Source organism: Panthera onca, chromosome B4 (genome assembly GCF_046562875.1).
Source record: "Panthera onca isolate mPanOnc1 chromosome B4, mPanOnc1 haplotype 2, whole genome shotgun sequence".
NCBI classification, from domain to species: domain Eukaryota; kingdom Metazoa; phylum Chordata; class Mammalia; order Carnivora; family Felidae; genus Panthera; species Panthera onca.
In genome coordinates this window covers 70109212-70125981 of record NC_138345.1, presented here as the reverse complement: position 1 = coordinate 70125981, position 16770 = coordinate 70109212, and positions in this window count along the sequence as shown.

Below are 16770 nucleotides of genomic sequence, written 5' to 3'. Positions count from 1 at the left end.
CATTGTATAAATTCATTTTTAAAATGAGGAAATTGGAAGTCAATGAAAATGATAGCACCACAACCCAAAACCTCTGGGATGCAGCAAAGACAGTCATAAGAGGAAAGTATATAGCAATCCAGGCCTTCCTAAAGAAGGAAGAAAGATCTCAGATATACAACCTAACCTTAGGCCTTAAGGAACTGGAAAAAGAACAGAAAATAAAACCCAAAAACAGCAGAAGACAGGAAATAATAAAGATTAGAGCAGAAATTAATGCTATAAAAACAAACAAACAAAAAAAAAACCAGTAGAACAGATCAATGAAACCAGAAGCTGGTTCTTGGAAAGAATTAACAAAATTGATAAGCCAGTTTGATCAAGAAGAAAAAGGAAAGGACCCAAATAAGTAAAATCAAGCATGAAAGAGATCACAACCAACACAACAGAAATAAAAACAATAATAAGAGAATATTATGAGCAATTATATGCCAACAAAATAGGCAATCTGGAAGAAATGGACAAATCCCTAGAAACATATACACTACCAAAACTGAAACAGGAAGAAATAGAAAATTTGAACAGACCCATAACAGTAAAGAATCGAATTAGTAATAAAAAATCTGCCAAAAAAACAAGACTCCAGGGCCAGATGGCTTTCCAGGGGAATTCTACCAAACATTTAAGGAAGAGTTAACACCTATTCTCTTGAAACTGTTCCAAAAAATGGAAATGGAAGGAAAACTTCCAAACTCTTTCTATGAAGCCAGCATTACCCTGATTCCAAAACCAGACAGAGGCCCCACTAAAAAGAAGAACTACAGACTAATTTCCCTGATGAACATGGATGCAATAATACTCAACAAGATATTAGCCAACTGGCTCCAACAATACATTAAAAAAATTATTCACCACGACCAAGCAGGATTTATACCTGGGATGCAGGGCTGGTTCAATATCCACAAAACAATCAACGTGATTCATCACATCAATCAAAGAAAGGACAAGAACCATATGATCCTCTCAATAGATGCAGAGAATACATTTGACAAAATACAGCATCCTTTCTTTATAAAAACGCTCAAGAAAGTAGGGATAGAAGGATCATACCTCGAGATGATAAAAGCCATATATGAGCGACCCGACGCTAATATCATCCTCAATGGGGAAAAACTGAGAGCTTTCCGCCTAAGGTCAGGAACGAGACAGGGATGTCCACTCTCACCACTGTTACTCAACACAGTACTGAAAGTCTTAGCCTCTGCAATCAGACAACACAAAGAAATAAAAGGCATCCAAATCAGCCAGGAGGAGATCAAACTTTCACTCTTTGCAGATGACATGATACTCTATATGGAAAACCCAAAAGATTCCACCAAAAAACTGCTAGAATTGATTCATAAATTCAGCAAAGTTGCAGGATATAAAACCAATGCACAGAAATTGGTTGCCTTTCTGTACACCAACAATGAAACAACAGAAAGAGAAATCAAGGAATTGATCCCATTTACAGCTGCACCAAAAACCATAAAATACCTAGGAATAAATCTAACCAAAGAGGTGAAAAATGTATACACTGAAAACTATTGAAAGCTGATGAAAGAAATTGAAGAAGACACAAAGAAATGGAAAAAGATTCCATGCTCCTGGATAAGAAGAGCAAATATTATTAAAATGTCAATACTACCCAAAGCAATCTACATATTCAATGTGATCCTTATCAAAGTAACACCAGCATTCTTCACAGAGCTAGAACAAGTAATCTTAAAATTTGTATGGAACCAGAAAAGACCCCGAATAGCCAAAGTGATCTGGAGAAAGAAAACGAAAGTAGGAGGCATCACAATCCCAGACTTCAAGCTGTACTACAAAGTTGTAATCATCAAGACAGTATGGTACTGGCACAAGAACAGATACTCAGATCAATGGAACAGAATAGAGAACCCAGAAATGGACCCACAAACGTATGGGCAACTAATCTTTGACAAAGCAGGAAAGAATATCCAATGGAATAAAGATAGTCTCTTCAGCAAGTCGTGCTGGGAAAACTGGACAGCAACATGCAGAAGAATGAACCTGGACCACTTTCTTACACCATACACAAAAATAAACTCAAAATGGATGAAAGACCTCAATGTAACACAGGAAGTCATCAAAATCCTCGAGGAGAAAGGAGGCAAAAACCTCTTTGATCTTGCCCGCAGCAGTTTCTTACTCAACACGTCCCTGGAGGCAAGGGAAACAAAAGCAAAAATGAACTACTGGGATCTCATCAAAATAAAAAGCTTTTGCACAGTGAAGGAAAAAATCAGCAAAACTAAAAGGCAACCAACAAATGGGAGAAGATATTTGCAAATGACATATCAGATAAAGGGTTAGTATCCAAAATCTATAAAGAATTTATCAAACTCAACACCCAAAAAACAAATAATCCAGTGAAGAAATGGGCAAAAGACATGAATAGACACTTCTCCAAAGAAGACATTCAGATGGCCAACCGACACATGAAAAAATGCTCAACATCACTCATCATCAGGGAAATACAAATCAAAACCACAATGAGATACCACCTCACACCTGTCAGAATGGCTAACATGAACAACTCAGGCAACAACAGATGTTGGCGAGGATGCGGAGAAAGAGGATCTCTTTTGCATTGTTGGTGGGAATGCAAACTGGTGCAGCCACTCTGGAAAGCAGTAAGGAGGTTTCTCAAAAAACTAAAAATAGAATTATCCTATGACCCAGGAATTGCACTACTAGGCATTTATCCACAGGGACAAGTGTGCTGTTTCCAAGGGACACACACACCCCCATGTTTATAGCAGCACTATCAACAATAGCCAAAGTATGGAAAGAGCCCAAATGTCCATCGACGGAGGAATGGATAAAGAAGGTGTGGTATATATATACAATGGAGTATTACTGAGCAATCAAAAAGAATGAAATCTTGCCATTTGCAACTACATGGATGGAAGTGGAGGGTATTATGCTAATTGAAATTAGTCAGAGAAAGACAAAAATCATATGACTTTACTCATATGAGGACTTTAAGAGACAAAACAGATGAACATAAGGGAAGGGAAACAAAAAAAATATAAAAAACAGGGAGGGGGACAAAACAAAAGAGACATAATTATGGAGAACAAACTGAGGGTTGCTGGAGGGGTTGTGGGAGGAGGGGATGGGCTAAATAGGTAAGGGGCATTAAGGAATCTACTCCTGAAATCATTGCTTCACTATATACTAATTTGGATGTAAATTTTAAAAATAAAAAATAAAGTTAAAATATAAAAAATAATAAATAAATAAACATCAAAAAAACCCCACAAAAGTGAAACAATTTACATGTTGTCTCTCTGGGCTGCATACTCCTCAAGCTAAGGAGCCATGGTAAGTGAGGTATTCATTTTTATATTCCCAGTGGTTATCAGAAATCACTGGACATTTGACAAACATTCTTGAATAATCAGAAGAGGGAATGAGTGAATGAATAGATGGCTATTGTGTATTTCATCTCACATGATAAATATTCTCTGAGAAGTTGTACATAATACATAGATTTTGAAAAACAAATCCCATTTTAGACATATTATTTTTCTAGAAGTTCTCTGATGAATCATCTTGCAGAGTATATTTTTAAGCTATCTCTGAATTTTTACATAGTGAAGTTACATAAAATGAGGTATAGCCACATGGGTAGAATGACATCAGGCTCATGCTATGTGCCTCTAATGAAGTAACTTCCAAGTTAGTCAGCATTGCTTAGGGGTCTATCCCCCAACACGATGACCACTGGGGGCCCACCCAGGGATAGAGACTTTGGAGTATGTCCAAAGAAGAGCAATGAAAATGATTAAATGGTTGGAAAATTGTCTCTCTAAGGAAAGGTCACGGGAACTAGGCTTATTTAGTGTAGAAATATGAAGGGGAAAACCTCCCAATATATTTCAAGGATGTGAAAAGGAATAGGCAGAGGTAAGCAGCTGTTTTTAATTTTTATTTATAATGGTAAAGGCAAGCACAGGACAGTGACTTCGAATGCGCCATAAAGGTTTAGGTCAGTCCTTATAAAGTCCTTACAAAACAATAGACTCAATTAACCCAAAAGGTTATGATATTTATTTCTTTGAAAACTTTCATGGAGTCAACTTCCCTAGAAAAGCAATGTACTGTGCCCAGATCCAGCTAGAAAGAAGAGATATTTGGTAATGTGGTTAGAAAAGGTCTAGCTAAGATTCATGCATCTGTATTGCTCACTTTGGAAATAAAAATTATATCCAGCAAGTTTGGCTTTTAGGAAAAGTCTTAATTTTTTTCTGTTTTTTTTTTTCCCTATCATTTTGAAAATTTGAAATCCAAGTATCTTATGAATAAATTATTTTGGAAAATCTATTAAATATTCAATTAAATCCTTTTTGGCAAGAAACATTATGGAGTCATGAGCAATTTAAGCAATGATTTGTGAACAATTATCTAGAGAATGACAAACCAATAATGCTAAAGACAAAAGTGCCGAGGGTTATAAAAAATGCAGAGCTTACAGAATAGCCAGTCGGAGTGTCTGCTTTCCTTATCTTTGGACAGCAGTGTTGGTGTTGATAACAAGACAGTTTATACTACTCAGAGACACCCAGGACACTGTCTATTTTGCCTTTTCACAGATATAAGGTCTGTGAGCTGGAATTGACAGTAATGGTTTTCATCCAGCAGACCCATGTGAAAGTCTTAGGGGGTGAGCAATGTTTCTATTGTATCATGTTACTATTGCATTGCCCTAATGTAGTATTAATATGATACAGATGTATTAATTTATTATGGAGTCACAGATATTGAAATATATTGGCAAAAGAAATGTGTGGGAAGAGTTATCCAGGTCTGCTGAGACATCCTCAATGATCCAGAAGAATCGATTCCCAGAAAGAAGTCCACTTACCAGAGAGCAACCGTAACGTCTAGATTGCCTAAACTGACGGTATGGGGGACATGTGGAAGGTAGATAATTGCATCAAAATGGCATATACCTGCCACTTTGGGTCGCCGGGAAAAAAGAAAAATCATATTAATTGTAAATGCCGGTGACCCAAAGTATACTGTACTCTGTTTTCTCCCCCAGAGACTATTGTCTTCAACTCAGTTCTCCAATGGAAAAATAAACTCAAAAGACATCTTCACCATACAAGGAAGTCTTTGTTTCAGACTGGCTGCTGATATTCCAAACAAACTCACACTCAAGATAAGGTTAACCTCTCAGGGAACTCAGACACTTTTTTCTTCCTAGTCATCAACTTCCCAACATTAAAGGCAGTCCTCACTTTTAGACACAATGTTTGATGCAAATGCAACTTCAAGAAGATTACTTCAAGGCCAGACCTGCCTGGTCTCCTACTCCATCCCAATCATGGGGGTGCTGTCAGCTATAAGGGGAAGCTGCCAAAATTAGTAGCTATGGTTGGTGAAAAGTGAAAGGTGAGTCTTCATGATTGAATGTCCAGAAAAGCAGGATCCCCCACCCCCCCACCCCCAGCCAAATGAACTGGTGGATGGTGAATTATTTGCACCTTCCAAAAAAAACAACCAAACATTTCTTCTGAGCATTTTCAGCAGTCCCTTTTTATAATTGCTACTTAAAATATGAAACAGGGCTAACTTTACACCATCTTACTTCCTAAACAGATTCACTTCTCCACTCTCTTTTCAAGTTTCCCGTTCTCATTAGCAGTATATACTGCTGTTAGGTTCATGCGTTGAAGGACCTTTATGAAGCTATTGAATTATTAAAAGCACATAGTTTTTCATTGGGCCTTAATTTAAGGCTTGAATTTGGAGCTGTTTATCTGAATTGGCAGGAGGAAAAATGCAAGTTAGAGACCTCTCATGGACGTTACTTCCCAGAAGTCTCGTTTTGAACAGCAGTTTTGGTCAAATCAAAAATAGGGAGTACCAAATCTCCAGAAAGGAAAATTCTCTTGAAAACATTTTCTCTCAAGTTTTTGGAGGTGGCTGCTTATATTTTTCAAAAAAGCCTAGATAATTTCAAAACATTTTGTGTCTATGCACACCACTGTATGGGCAAGAAGGCAAGTAGGGGTGACACTGAGATTTTTTTTTAATTTTTAATGTTTACTTATTTTTGAGACAGAGAGCCAGAGAGACAGAGCATGACTGGGGGAGGGACCAAAAGAGAGGAGACACAGAATCCGAATCTGAGTTGTCAGCATAAAGCCCAACATGGGGCTTGAACTCATGAACCACAAGATCATGACCTGAACCAAAGCTGGCCACTCAACCAACTGACCCACCCAGGCACCCCAACACTGAGATTATTTAGGTGATGAATATTTTGTAATGTCCCTTCAGTTTTTAATAAATTCACCATGGTTCGCTGTTAGTAGGGAAAAAAATACACTAGTCCCTCATGCTACAAAAACACTGGGAAATAAATACTAACTTATATCCATGAGTAATGGCTGAGTAATATTGACCACATATTTAATGTATCTCTATCTATCAATCCATGCATTTTTTTTCCAAACTTTATATTAAGTATCTACTTTGGACTCAGTAGTAATAAATATCTATAATATGTGCTTTTCCTCCAGAAATGTTCAATAATTTTAGGAGTGCTTTCGGGAACACCCAAAGCTGTAACACAGAATGGGGCCATCAAATGCTAAGAAAGCTAAATTTTGTAGCATCAGGATGCTTTTGTTGTTCAGGTAGGAAATATTAAAAGAGTAATAGAATGAAGGATCCTGATTTGAGACCTACTCTCTGGGGTAAAATTAATCAAATCTGGTGAGAAATTGTTTTGAGCTACGATTGGTGAGAGATGTAAAGGAGTACATGTTTACTTCTTTTCTAGTTTAGAAGATTGGAAAAAAATGGATACATATATAGGAGGAAGTATGTATTTAGGGGATGAGAAGCAGATAAAAATAAATCATGACTGGGGCGTCTGGGTGGCTCAGTTGGTTGAGCGGCCGACCAGCTCAGGTCACGATCTCGCAGTCCGTGAGTTCGAGCCCCGCGTCAGGCCCTGGGCTGATGGCTCAGAGCCTGGAGCCTGCTTCCGATTCTGTGTCTCCCCCTCTCTCTCTGCCGCTCCCCCATTCATGCTCTGTCTCTCTCTGTCTCAAAAATAAAAAACGTTAAAAAAAATTAAAAAAAATAAAATAAATCATGACTTCAGTTTTAGGCAAGAAGTTTAAGGTAAGGTATGATAAGAGATGATGCTAGAGCATATGGATCATGAAGGGTCTTTAAGTTGGACTAAGCAGCTTAGGTTGATTCAATAAACAAACCATGACAAGGTGAAAAGCAGGAAAGTGACACACTGCCAGATATGTATTTCAAATACAGCACCCAGACTGTCTGGAGGGTAAGGTAACATGGAGAAGCCAGTCAACAACGAAGGGAGAGCAAGGACTGGGTTAGTGAAGCATTTCAGGTGTGCAATGTTGACGGACCAAACCAGAAAAGTTTAAGAGATTGAGAAATAATCATAAAGTACAATTTGTAGGATTGGCTGGTTGATTGTATGTGGGGAATGGGAAAGAGGAAGTGGCTTAGGAGGACTCCCAATTTCTGGCTGGAGTAACTATGTGAATAATGTTGCAATTAACCAACATAGGAAACATAAGAAGGAAGAGTGGGTTTGGAGAGAGAGAAATTTTAGATCTGCTTTGAACATGTTATATTTCAACATGATGAGTAAGACATTTAAATGGATTTAACTAGAAGGTTATCTCCAGGGAGATACCAGAACTGTAGACTTGGATTCCAAAGCAACAGGACACGGTGGTAGTTAAAATCAAGAAAGTCAATGTGTTTGCTCAAAGAAAATGAAGATAGAATGGCCAAGAGCCAAAGACAGAATCCAAGGGAACCACCAATATTTGAAAGAAGACGTAGAGCACATAAGGAAGATTAAGAAGAAATATTCAAGAAAATAAGAGTCAAAAAAAGAATAACCTCATAGATGTTAGCACAGTAGAGATTTTCAAAGTCCAATGCCTGATAGTGTCAGTATTGAAGAGATGTCCAATAAGATAGGAATTGGAATAGCAAAGAAAATTTATCAGCTCTTACCATATAGATATTTTGGCCCTTACCATATAGATATCCTGGCAGGCCATGTTGTCATTTAGCTGAAAGATACTTTCCACAGATGCCTTATCTGTCTTCCCAGCACCATATACTCTGATTGCTACCATCCATATAACTAGGCTTTTGCCTTGATCATCTATATGCAATCTGTTCTATAACTTTGTTTACCATTCTAGGTCACTGTCATGAATTTCACCTAATAACTGCATCTAAAATGCCTTCCATGCCTCTTGCTCATCCATTCCTCTAAATTTGTTTTATACTTTCCATTTATACAACCGTGAATTGAGAACTTGCTAAATATAAACAGCTTCTTACATTTCTACCCTTTTCCTGAAATCCCCAGCACTGTGTCCCTAATTATGTTTTGGATCTACTGGTTTGGCATTCCCTGAAATGTACGTAAAATGACCATATCCATCGGACTCACGTCTTGGAACATTTCCAGTTGATGTTGCTGGAGCTGACTCTATGGAGGAATTAACTCTCTGTATGCCCTCATCCCAGTTAGGACTCCTGTCCTTGTATAACTTAACATGTGACAGACCTGTCTCATAGCTATGATCATGTTGAATTTGAGGTGTGGCAGGGTATTGAAATAGAGGTACTGGATAGGCCATTTGAAATATGGGCTGCAGAGGAGGCCAGAGTTGATATATAATTTTGAGAGAGGGACCTAAGGCTGATAGTGAGAAATTTAAAATACGATTGCTTCTTGGGGCACCTGGGTGGCTCAGTTGGTTAAGCGTCAAACTTCAGCTCAGGTCATGATCTCATGGTTCATGAGTTCAAGCCCCGTGTCTGGCTCTGTGCTGACAGCTTGGAGCCTGGAGCCTGCTTCGAATTCTGTGTCTCCCTCTCTGCCCCTTCCCCACTCATGGTTTCTCTCACTCTCTCAAAAATAAACAAACAAGAAAAAAAAAATTTTAATTCAATTGCTTCTTGATAGAGTGATTAAAGAGAAGATGTAATCAGGTTTATGATAATGTTATTGTTAATTTTTTTAATGTTTATTTATTTTTGAGAGACAGAGCATGATTGGGGGAGGGGCAGAGAGAGAGAGGGAGACACAGAATCCAAAACAGGTTCTAGGCTCTGAGCTGTCAGCACAGAGCCTGACACAGGGTCTCACTAGCCATGAGATCATGACCTAAGCTGAAGTCAGATGCTCAACTGACTGAACCACCCAGGTGCCCTGGGTTTATGATAACATTTTAAAAGACAACCAGACTGAAGGTGTGAGATGAGATAAAGAAGAAGTCTGAGACATAAGAGACCTGGAAAATGGAAAACAGAATATAAGCCAAAGTGAAGTGAGCAAAGAGAATAAGGACACAGAAAAGATCTAAGCCACCATTTTATCCTCATCTTTGAGGGAACAGCTTCAACAGAGGCAAAGCCAGACTTTAAGAAATTCTGAAGATAATAGGGGAAAAGTAGAGGAAGTAAATTTTGGACCACATTTGGAAGGGTTTTGAAGAAGGTAAAGAATTCAGTTGGTAAACAGAAAAGGTAGCAAAGGACCCAGAAGTCTGTGTTTATGGAGTCTTACTTCCTCGCATCCTGTATATCTCTCAAAGCGCCTATACAGAGCAGGTTCAACCGATATTTGTTGAATGAGTGAGCTCTGGTTTTGCTTTTGTTTTTATTTAAAATGTGCGTGTCCACAGATTGGGATCCAGTGAAGATGTTAGAGAAAAAGTGGATACTTGTGGTAACAATATCCTGAAAACTCTGGTAATGTTTGGAGTCCAGAATATTGAGAGAGGAGTGAAGTCTCAACTAGGGAAGAGTCAGAGAGAAAGGAACACAGGGGAATGAAGATTAGAGTATGCAAAAGGGGGGCAAACCCCGTGCTCTTTTCTCCCTAAAATAGTGGGGTAACCTGATGGTGTTGAGAGATGAAAGAAAACAACATTACTAAATTTGATGCGAAAGCTGAATGGAGACATGAATTTTCCATGTTAGGGAGAACTGACAGTGAAAACAGAGTGTCTTCAGTCGTCAGGAGAGCCTTCAGATTTTGTTTCCTCCTTCTCCAAACATTCTGTCATCTCAAAGGAAAAAAAAAAAAAGTGGCAGGAAAGCAACTGGTGGAGGTTATCCAGGGTAGAGATTTGATGAATTAGGTAGGGAGAAGGATCAGAAAGATGAACTGAGAAGTTGGCCATGTGTACAAGCCTGGGTCAGAAAGGAGAGATGCTATTTGAGCATGTAAAGGTTCCAAAGAGAATGGAGAATAAATGCTGAGTTGAATGGGGAAAGACGAAGGTAAAAAAAAAAATGTGAGTGAGGCAGGGAAGTGCTGAATTAAAGATTTCAGAAAGAAAAATATTGACTTATGATGACAAATTTCGTTCTGTGTGGCTCAGAAAGCAATGTGCTACAGGTCCATAGGGTCAGGAGTGGAAAGGAATCAGATCAAGGAATCTTCAGGGTCAAAAGTATAAGTATTGAAGTTATTAAGGAAGGTTGCAGGGAACACTCAGAAAGGAAAGTTTTGCACCAAATAATTTATATAACCTGAAATAAATTCCAGGGTGTGGTAGCAAATAGCAATGGTGTTTTAAGGAAGGCCACACAGAGGAAAGTAATAGCCCTGAGGTGATAAAAATGAGAGGTTCTTCAGAAGGCAGGGTTTCTGCACTCCAACTGTTATCATGTGAACCTAAAGTAAAATAAAATAATGTCCCTCTCTTTGTTTTATACCATACTTGCTCACACAGCTCGTTCACTGATCAAGAAATCACATACAAAAAAACCCAATTCTCACTACAACCCCACTTAATCAGGGCCAGCGGGAAGTGAGACTTCCATGAAAAAGATAATGGGAATTTGGATTCTTAGTGAGAGAGCAACATTTCCATTAGATGAGAAATAGTTTCTAAAAAAGAGAGACATGATTTTTCTTAGAGAGGAGGTAGTATTCCACTAGGTACAATGGAGCAGAACAGTTACAGAAAGAACAACTCATATTCACAGATGCAAAGAAGTAGATAGGAACACAGCCAGGAAAGCACACTGCCAACCCCAGACTCCACCATGAGAATGGAATGTCTTCATGGTGGAGTTTCCACAAACGATCTCATTTAGTCTAGTATTTGGAGTATACTAGGGTTGGTGTTCATCCAGCTGTGGCCTGCCTGGGAAGCATCAAGAAATAGGACCTGGTGGAGACAGAAATGACTCTCTTAACAGCACTTTTTTTCAGCTCTGGAGAAGTCTGTACTACTCAACTTGCACAAGAGTTATGGCTATAACAGTGCTTGGAAGCATTCTGTTATCAAGCATTTAGAAAAAGTGTTAGTTTTAGCCAAAGAGAAGCTAAATAACTACAAAAGACACTGGCTAGATTTGCTGTACTCTTAGCAGATACTGTGTGGAGTTTAGGTCCTTTACCCAGAAAATTAAATAGGACCAAAAAAATCAGTCTCTCTTTGTCATATACTTACTTCCAAGCTGATTTGACAAACCCTAAGAGCAATCACAGCAAAAAACAAAAACAAAAACAAAAAGCAAAAAACAAAAACAAAAAACCAAAACAAAAACAAGGGGAAAAGAAATAAAGAAAAAAAAAAGAAAAAAGAAAATAAAAATCCTGCTGCATATTTAATCATATTTAACTGAATTGTCTTCTTGTTTGCTTGAATTAAGAGTGAAAATGGCTGGTTTACTGTTCTAATATGACAGAGCAGGATATTCACATGCAGTTTCCATGTGAAGGTTTTGTGGGAGAGGTAGTTTTGGTAGTTTCCTGTTTGGGCTTTGAAAGAGGGGAGGGGGATAATTCAGCAGATGGCGACTGGGAGATTTTTCTTTCATGTTGCAAGTATAATACAAAATGAACTATGAAGTTAACCAGCCACAATTCTCTGCAAAGGTCAGCTGGTCTCAACTGATTTCATGTTCTTTTTACAAAACACTCTTGATCTATGTGGAAAAAATCAGATGCTGCTCTACCCACTATTAATTCATTTCAAATATTTGCTTCAATTCCAGGATAATAAACATAACCTTGACTGAGTAATTCTTTCCCAGTTATAATCTGTATACTGATTATCTGTGTTGACCTTATAAATGTATTATTTTTGTTCATTTCACGACTGTTTGGATTTTTTTGTTTTTTGTGGTTTTTGTTGTGGGGTTTTTGGCTTTGTTTTTTGTTGTTGTTTAACCTTTTTTCCTTTGGGGGCTTCTCTTTGTTCATTTGTTTTTGTTTGCTTTGGACAGAGTAGTGAGTCACGAATTGAGTTTTTTAACCTGGCAAGATGGAAATACGAGTATGCCAAGTAAATCACAAACACTAATAGATTTTGTTCACTCTTTTCTTCACAGTACAGTAACGTGTATACTTTTCTAAGCATGCAGAGGGAAGTCCATCAATTAAACAATGATTCTTAAATACCTATAATTTATTTGATACACAGTTACATAGGACATTCTATATGCTCAACATTGCTTTAATTATTGTGGCAAATACAGAGAAATAAATAGGATATGGCTTCAGCCTTCAAAGTATTTAGTATCTTGTTCAGCTAACAAGATTTAATAATACTTGAAATAACAAGGAACAGTTTAAGATAGTGTGCAACTAAAGCATTAATTCCAAAATGGAAGGTCAGTGTAGGTTAGAGTTGGAGAAAGCTTAATGAAAAAGATAGAACTTAAATACTAGAGATATGATCTTAATGCTTGGGTAACACATGTATAGTTGGGATGGCAAGTAAAGGCAGGAGGAAGTAATGAGAATAAGTAACCAAAACAGCAATTAAAACAAGAAGGAGGCAGAGGAGGAGGAGTAGAATTTACATGGACTGAATGTTTATTATGCTCTAGGAACAATGCTGAGTGCATTATATAATTGAAAAATGTATATGACGCTCTGAACACTTCTATCATTTCTTCACCCATAGTCAGATTTCTTCTTCCAGCCTTTTTCCATGAGTGGTGCTATTCTTTGAGGCATCCATAATTTCCTCACCAGCCTCTTTACAATCAGTGCCACTCGTTCACTCATTCACAAGTATATCAAACAGAAGGAAGGGTGAGCAAATAGGGAAATAGACATCGTTCTCCCTAGCACACTTCTGTGCTCTTTCATTATTTGTACACCCCTGCAAACACAGACCAATTTCCCACTTGCTTCCCTGGGCCTCCTAGAACAATCACTGTTTCTCTCCTTGGAGGCTGTACTCTATTTCTCTGCTTCTCATCTTCTCCCATTACCACGACCGCAGTCACATTCCTCAACATTTCTGTATGACGGACGGAAAAACCCTGTAGAAAAATTTGAGGGTTGGTGGTACCCTAATATGTGATCCCTTCCAAACTATGTTTATGTTTTTTTTAAAAATGTTTATTTATTTATTTTGATGAAAAGAGAGAACACAAGGGAAGAAGGGGCAGAGAGAGAGGGAGAGAGAGAATCCCAAACAGGCTCTGCACTATCCGTGCAGAGCTGGATGTGGGGCTCCATTTCACAAACTGTGAGATCACGACCTGAGCCAAAATCAAGATTCAGACACTTAACCAAGTGAGTCACTCAGGCACCCCAAACTATGTTTATGTTCAAGAAAAACTGTGTTATTTAAATTCATAGGAAAGAGTAAGATGAGACTGACAGGAACAAGAATAAAGAAATGTTGCTTATGTATTTCTTAGGATCGAACAGAGAGAACATTCCTCTATTGAGGAATGAACCAGTGTCACACAATTACTTGATCAGAGAGCCAGTTAGGCTCCACATTGTTAAAGGTAACTAGATATCAGTGGGGACTGAACTTATGACCCAGACTTCTTTAGCACTCAATTTTAATGATCAAAATAACGATAGCGAGGTGTCAGCTAAATCCTATGTCTATATAACTCTATAGTTATATAACTCTATAACTCGATAGACTGCATAACTCTGTAGAGAAGCATACATGATTATCAATTGGATTGTTATCGCCTTCTCTTTTTGAACAGGATATGCGGGTAGGAGCGAGGGGAAAACAATGAGTTAATATGTGGGACAATATTATGGGCTGTGTTTCACTCACAGACCCAGCACTACTTGATTCATGACTTAAGTCATAGAGCTATGTTGGTCCAAGTGAGGATTCTTATTCAAGTATTGGGGTATAGAAGACAAACCTAAGACCCACTCGATAGAAGGAGAACTAGTGGATGTTAATTTCCACTTCATAAAGTTGCCAAGCTACACATTTTGTTTTGAAAGGCATGCTTACTTCATGGATACCACTTACCAGTAGTTAACTGAAATACCTTACAAACATTTTGGAGTCAAAGAAAATAATGTTCTCTCTACAAATGAATGACCTATAATGAAAAAGTTTTTTTTAGATCCCCCAAGACAGAATTGCAAAGAAGGTTAAAGCCACTCTTTTTGTTTAGACTTCGAGAAACTAAAGAAAAATCTTTAGAGAATGGATCAGAGAGACCAAGGGTTGCATACTAAAGACCCTGTCTGAGAAACCACACTTCAGATGATCTGGTATAAACCTCTATAGATGCTTAATGATTGGTTACAGATATTTAACTGGTGTTTTATAATATTTCTTTCTATCTTTTGTTTCTGTGTCTTTTTGCATCGCCAAATTCAGCTGCTCTAATTCCAGAACAGGTGTGGGATGGCTTGGTCTTTCAGGGCGATGCCCCTTGAGGATCCTCACTGCCTTTGTCTCAGCAGTAATATCATTAAAAGGACAGACTTAGAGGAAATGGAAGGAAGGAGATTTTCTCCTCTGTAGCTATTGTTGCTCTTGGCAGGGTGCTACCAGGAGGCCTAGATATGTACCACTTAAAGCTTAAATACTACAGCTCACTCTACCAAAGAGCAGTTTAAACACAAAAGCTCAAGTAGATTATGCTCCTTTATGAGGTGACTCATCTTGGATGATAAATATAGTGTGCCTCCCACACACAAAAACAGATGTGGCAGATACGTCGCTTATAGACGCAGTGCTTTGCAAAAGCTTTGCGGCTACAGAGATTTAGTTCTTAAAATAATGCCTCACATTTCCACGGCATTTTCTTCCAAGTGTTCACAGCATTTGGGATGGGAGTGAGGGGAGGGCAGATCATTCCAAGTGAATGATGTGAGGTTCGGCCGAAAGAAAAGTGTCCACTAAGTGTGCAGCCAAAAACAACTGCAACGGGTTGTTGACAGGATCTGGAAACTCCTCTCCTGGAGAGCCTGAAGACTCATCCACCCAGGGTGGCCTCTGGGGTCTGCCAGCAACACACAGGATGTATTAGGTGATCCCTGAGGCCATTTTAATTCATCAGATGGAAGGAGGCATTTGTAACGAATACCCAACAAACAAACTGCCAAACAGTGTCACCAAATCTTACAAAATCTCTTGAATACGAAGAAAAAATATGCGTGTCCATTGTCTTTTCCTCTTTACGTTATTTAGATTTAGATTTAGACTCTTTAGTAGGAACGAAATACTTATCTATTTAAGCTTACTGAAGCCGTTAAGGTGACATTCAAGCTGGCTTCTCCTCAAAATGCGCCACCTGCCACCATGTAGCCAACTGCCTCTACTAGTTGATTTGTTGCCATAGTTAAAGACACAGTTAGATACTCCCAGGCATCCAGGCTCAGGCTCTGAATCCTACATTCCAAAGTGAAATCTACCATCCTTGGTAGGCATATTCCATTCTCAGGAATCAGTCCTTTCCTGAGAATATGGGGATATTCAGGACAGCTTTGATTTAGAAAAATGGAGAACAGTCGCTTCTATTATTTGTAAACCTATCAGAATTCTTTTCCAGCTGCCTCCACTCCCCCACATGCACTATTTAACGCTCTGCCATGCTTTTCAAATAGCCAGGTATAAACTAAAATGGAAAAGGTGCTTTGTACCTTTCCATTTCAAGTTTCCTTGAGACGGTACCTCAAGAGTTTTAGATTTTCTAGAGCAGTGCTCCAGACTATTTTGATTATGACCCTAATAGATGTATATTAGTGTGTTTATAAATTATACATGTAATAAAAAAACTAGAACATTTTAAAGGATGAGATAAAGATGAACTAAACATATTTAATGTTTTGTTAACCGTGGTGGCTTTATACTTTAAGGTATCAAGGAAAACTATATTAGGACAAGGCTCATTGTTAACTAGAGTAGACATACCTTCATTTTAAATAGCTTTTCTGGTAAATTTATTTTTTGACTAGTTTTCCAGATATTATCAGGTTGTCATTTTCTTTATTTACCCCAAGAACAGCTCTTATTTGGGGAAAAGGTATCAGAACAACCATTTTTTTGTAGTGCCTAAATGCTTGCTCTATTAACATTGTCTTCAATTTAAGTTTGCTTTGCAGGAATATTTTAAAGCCATTTATCCATTTTGTAAAGGTTAGTCTAGTAAAAACTGGATGCAAGTCATTTAATGCAAAATTATGCACATATTAAACTACAGTACATAATAATATCTTGAGGGAAAAAAAAAGGTTCAAGTGAGGGCACCACAGTTAAGCTCACCATCCAGCTTCCCCTCCCAACCTTGCTCCATATGGGCATTCCGTATGTGGTGACCATCTTACATTTATGTGCAGTGGGGATGCCAATGTCATTCCATAAAGCAAATTAGTAATGTTTCCTTATGAAGATGGTGAAAAGAAAGGTCACAGAGGTGGAGAGGATATTTGTAATGCATATATCATCAAAA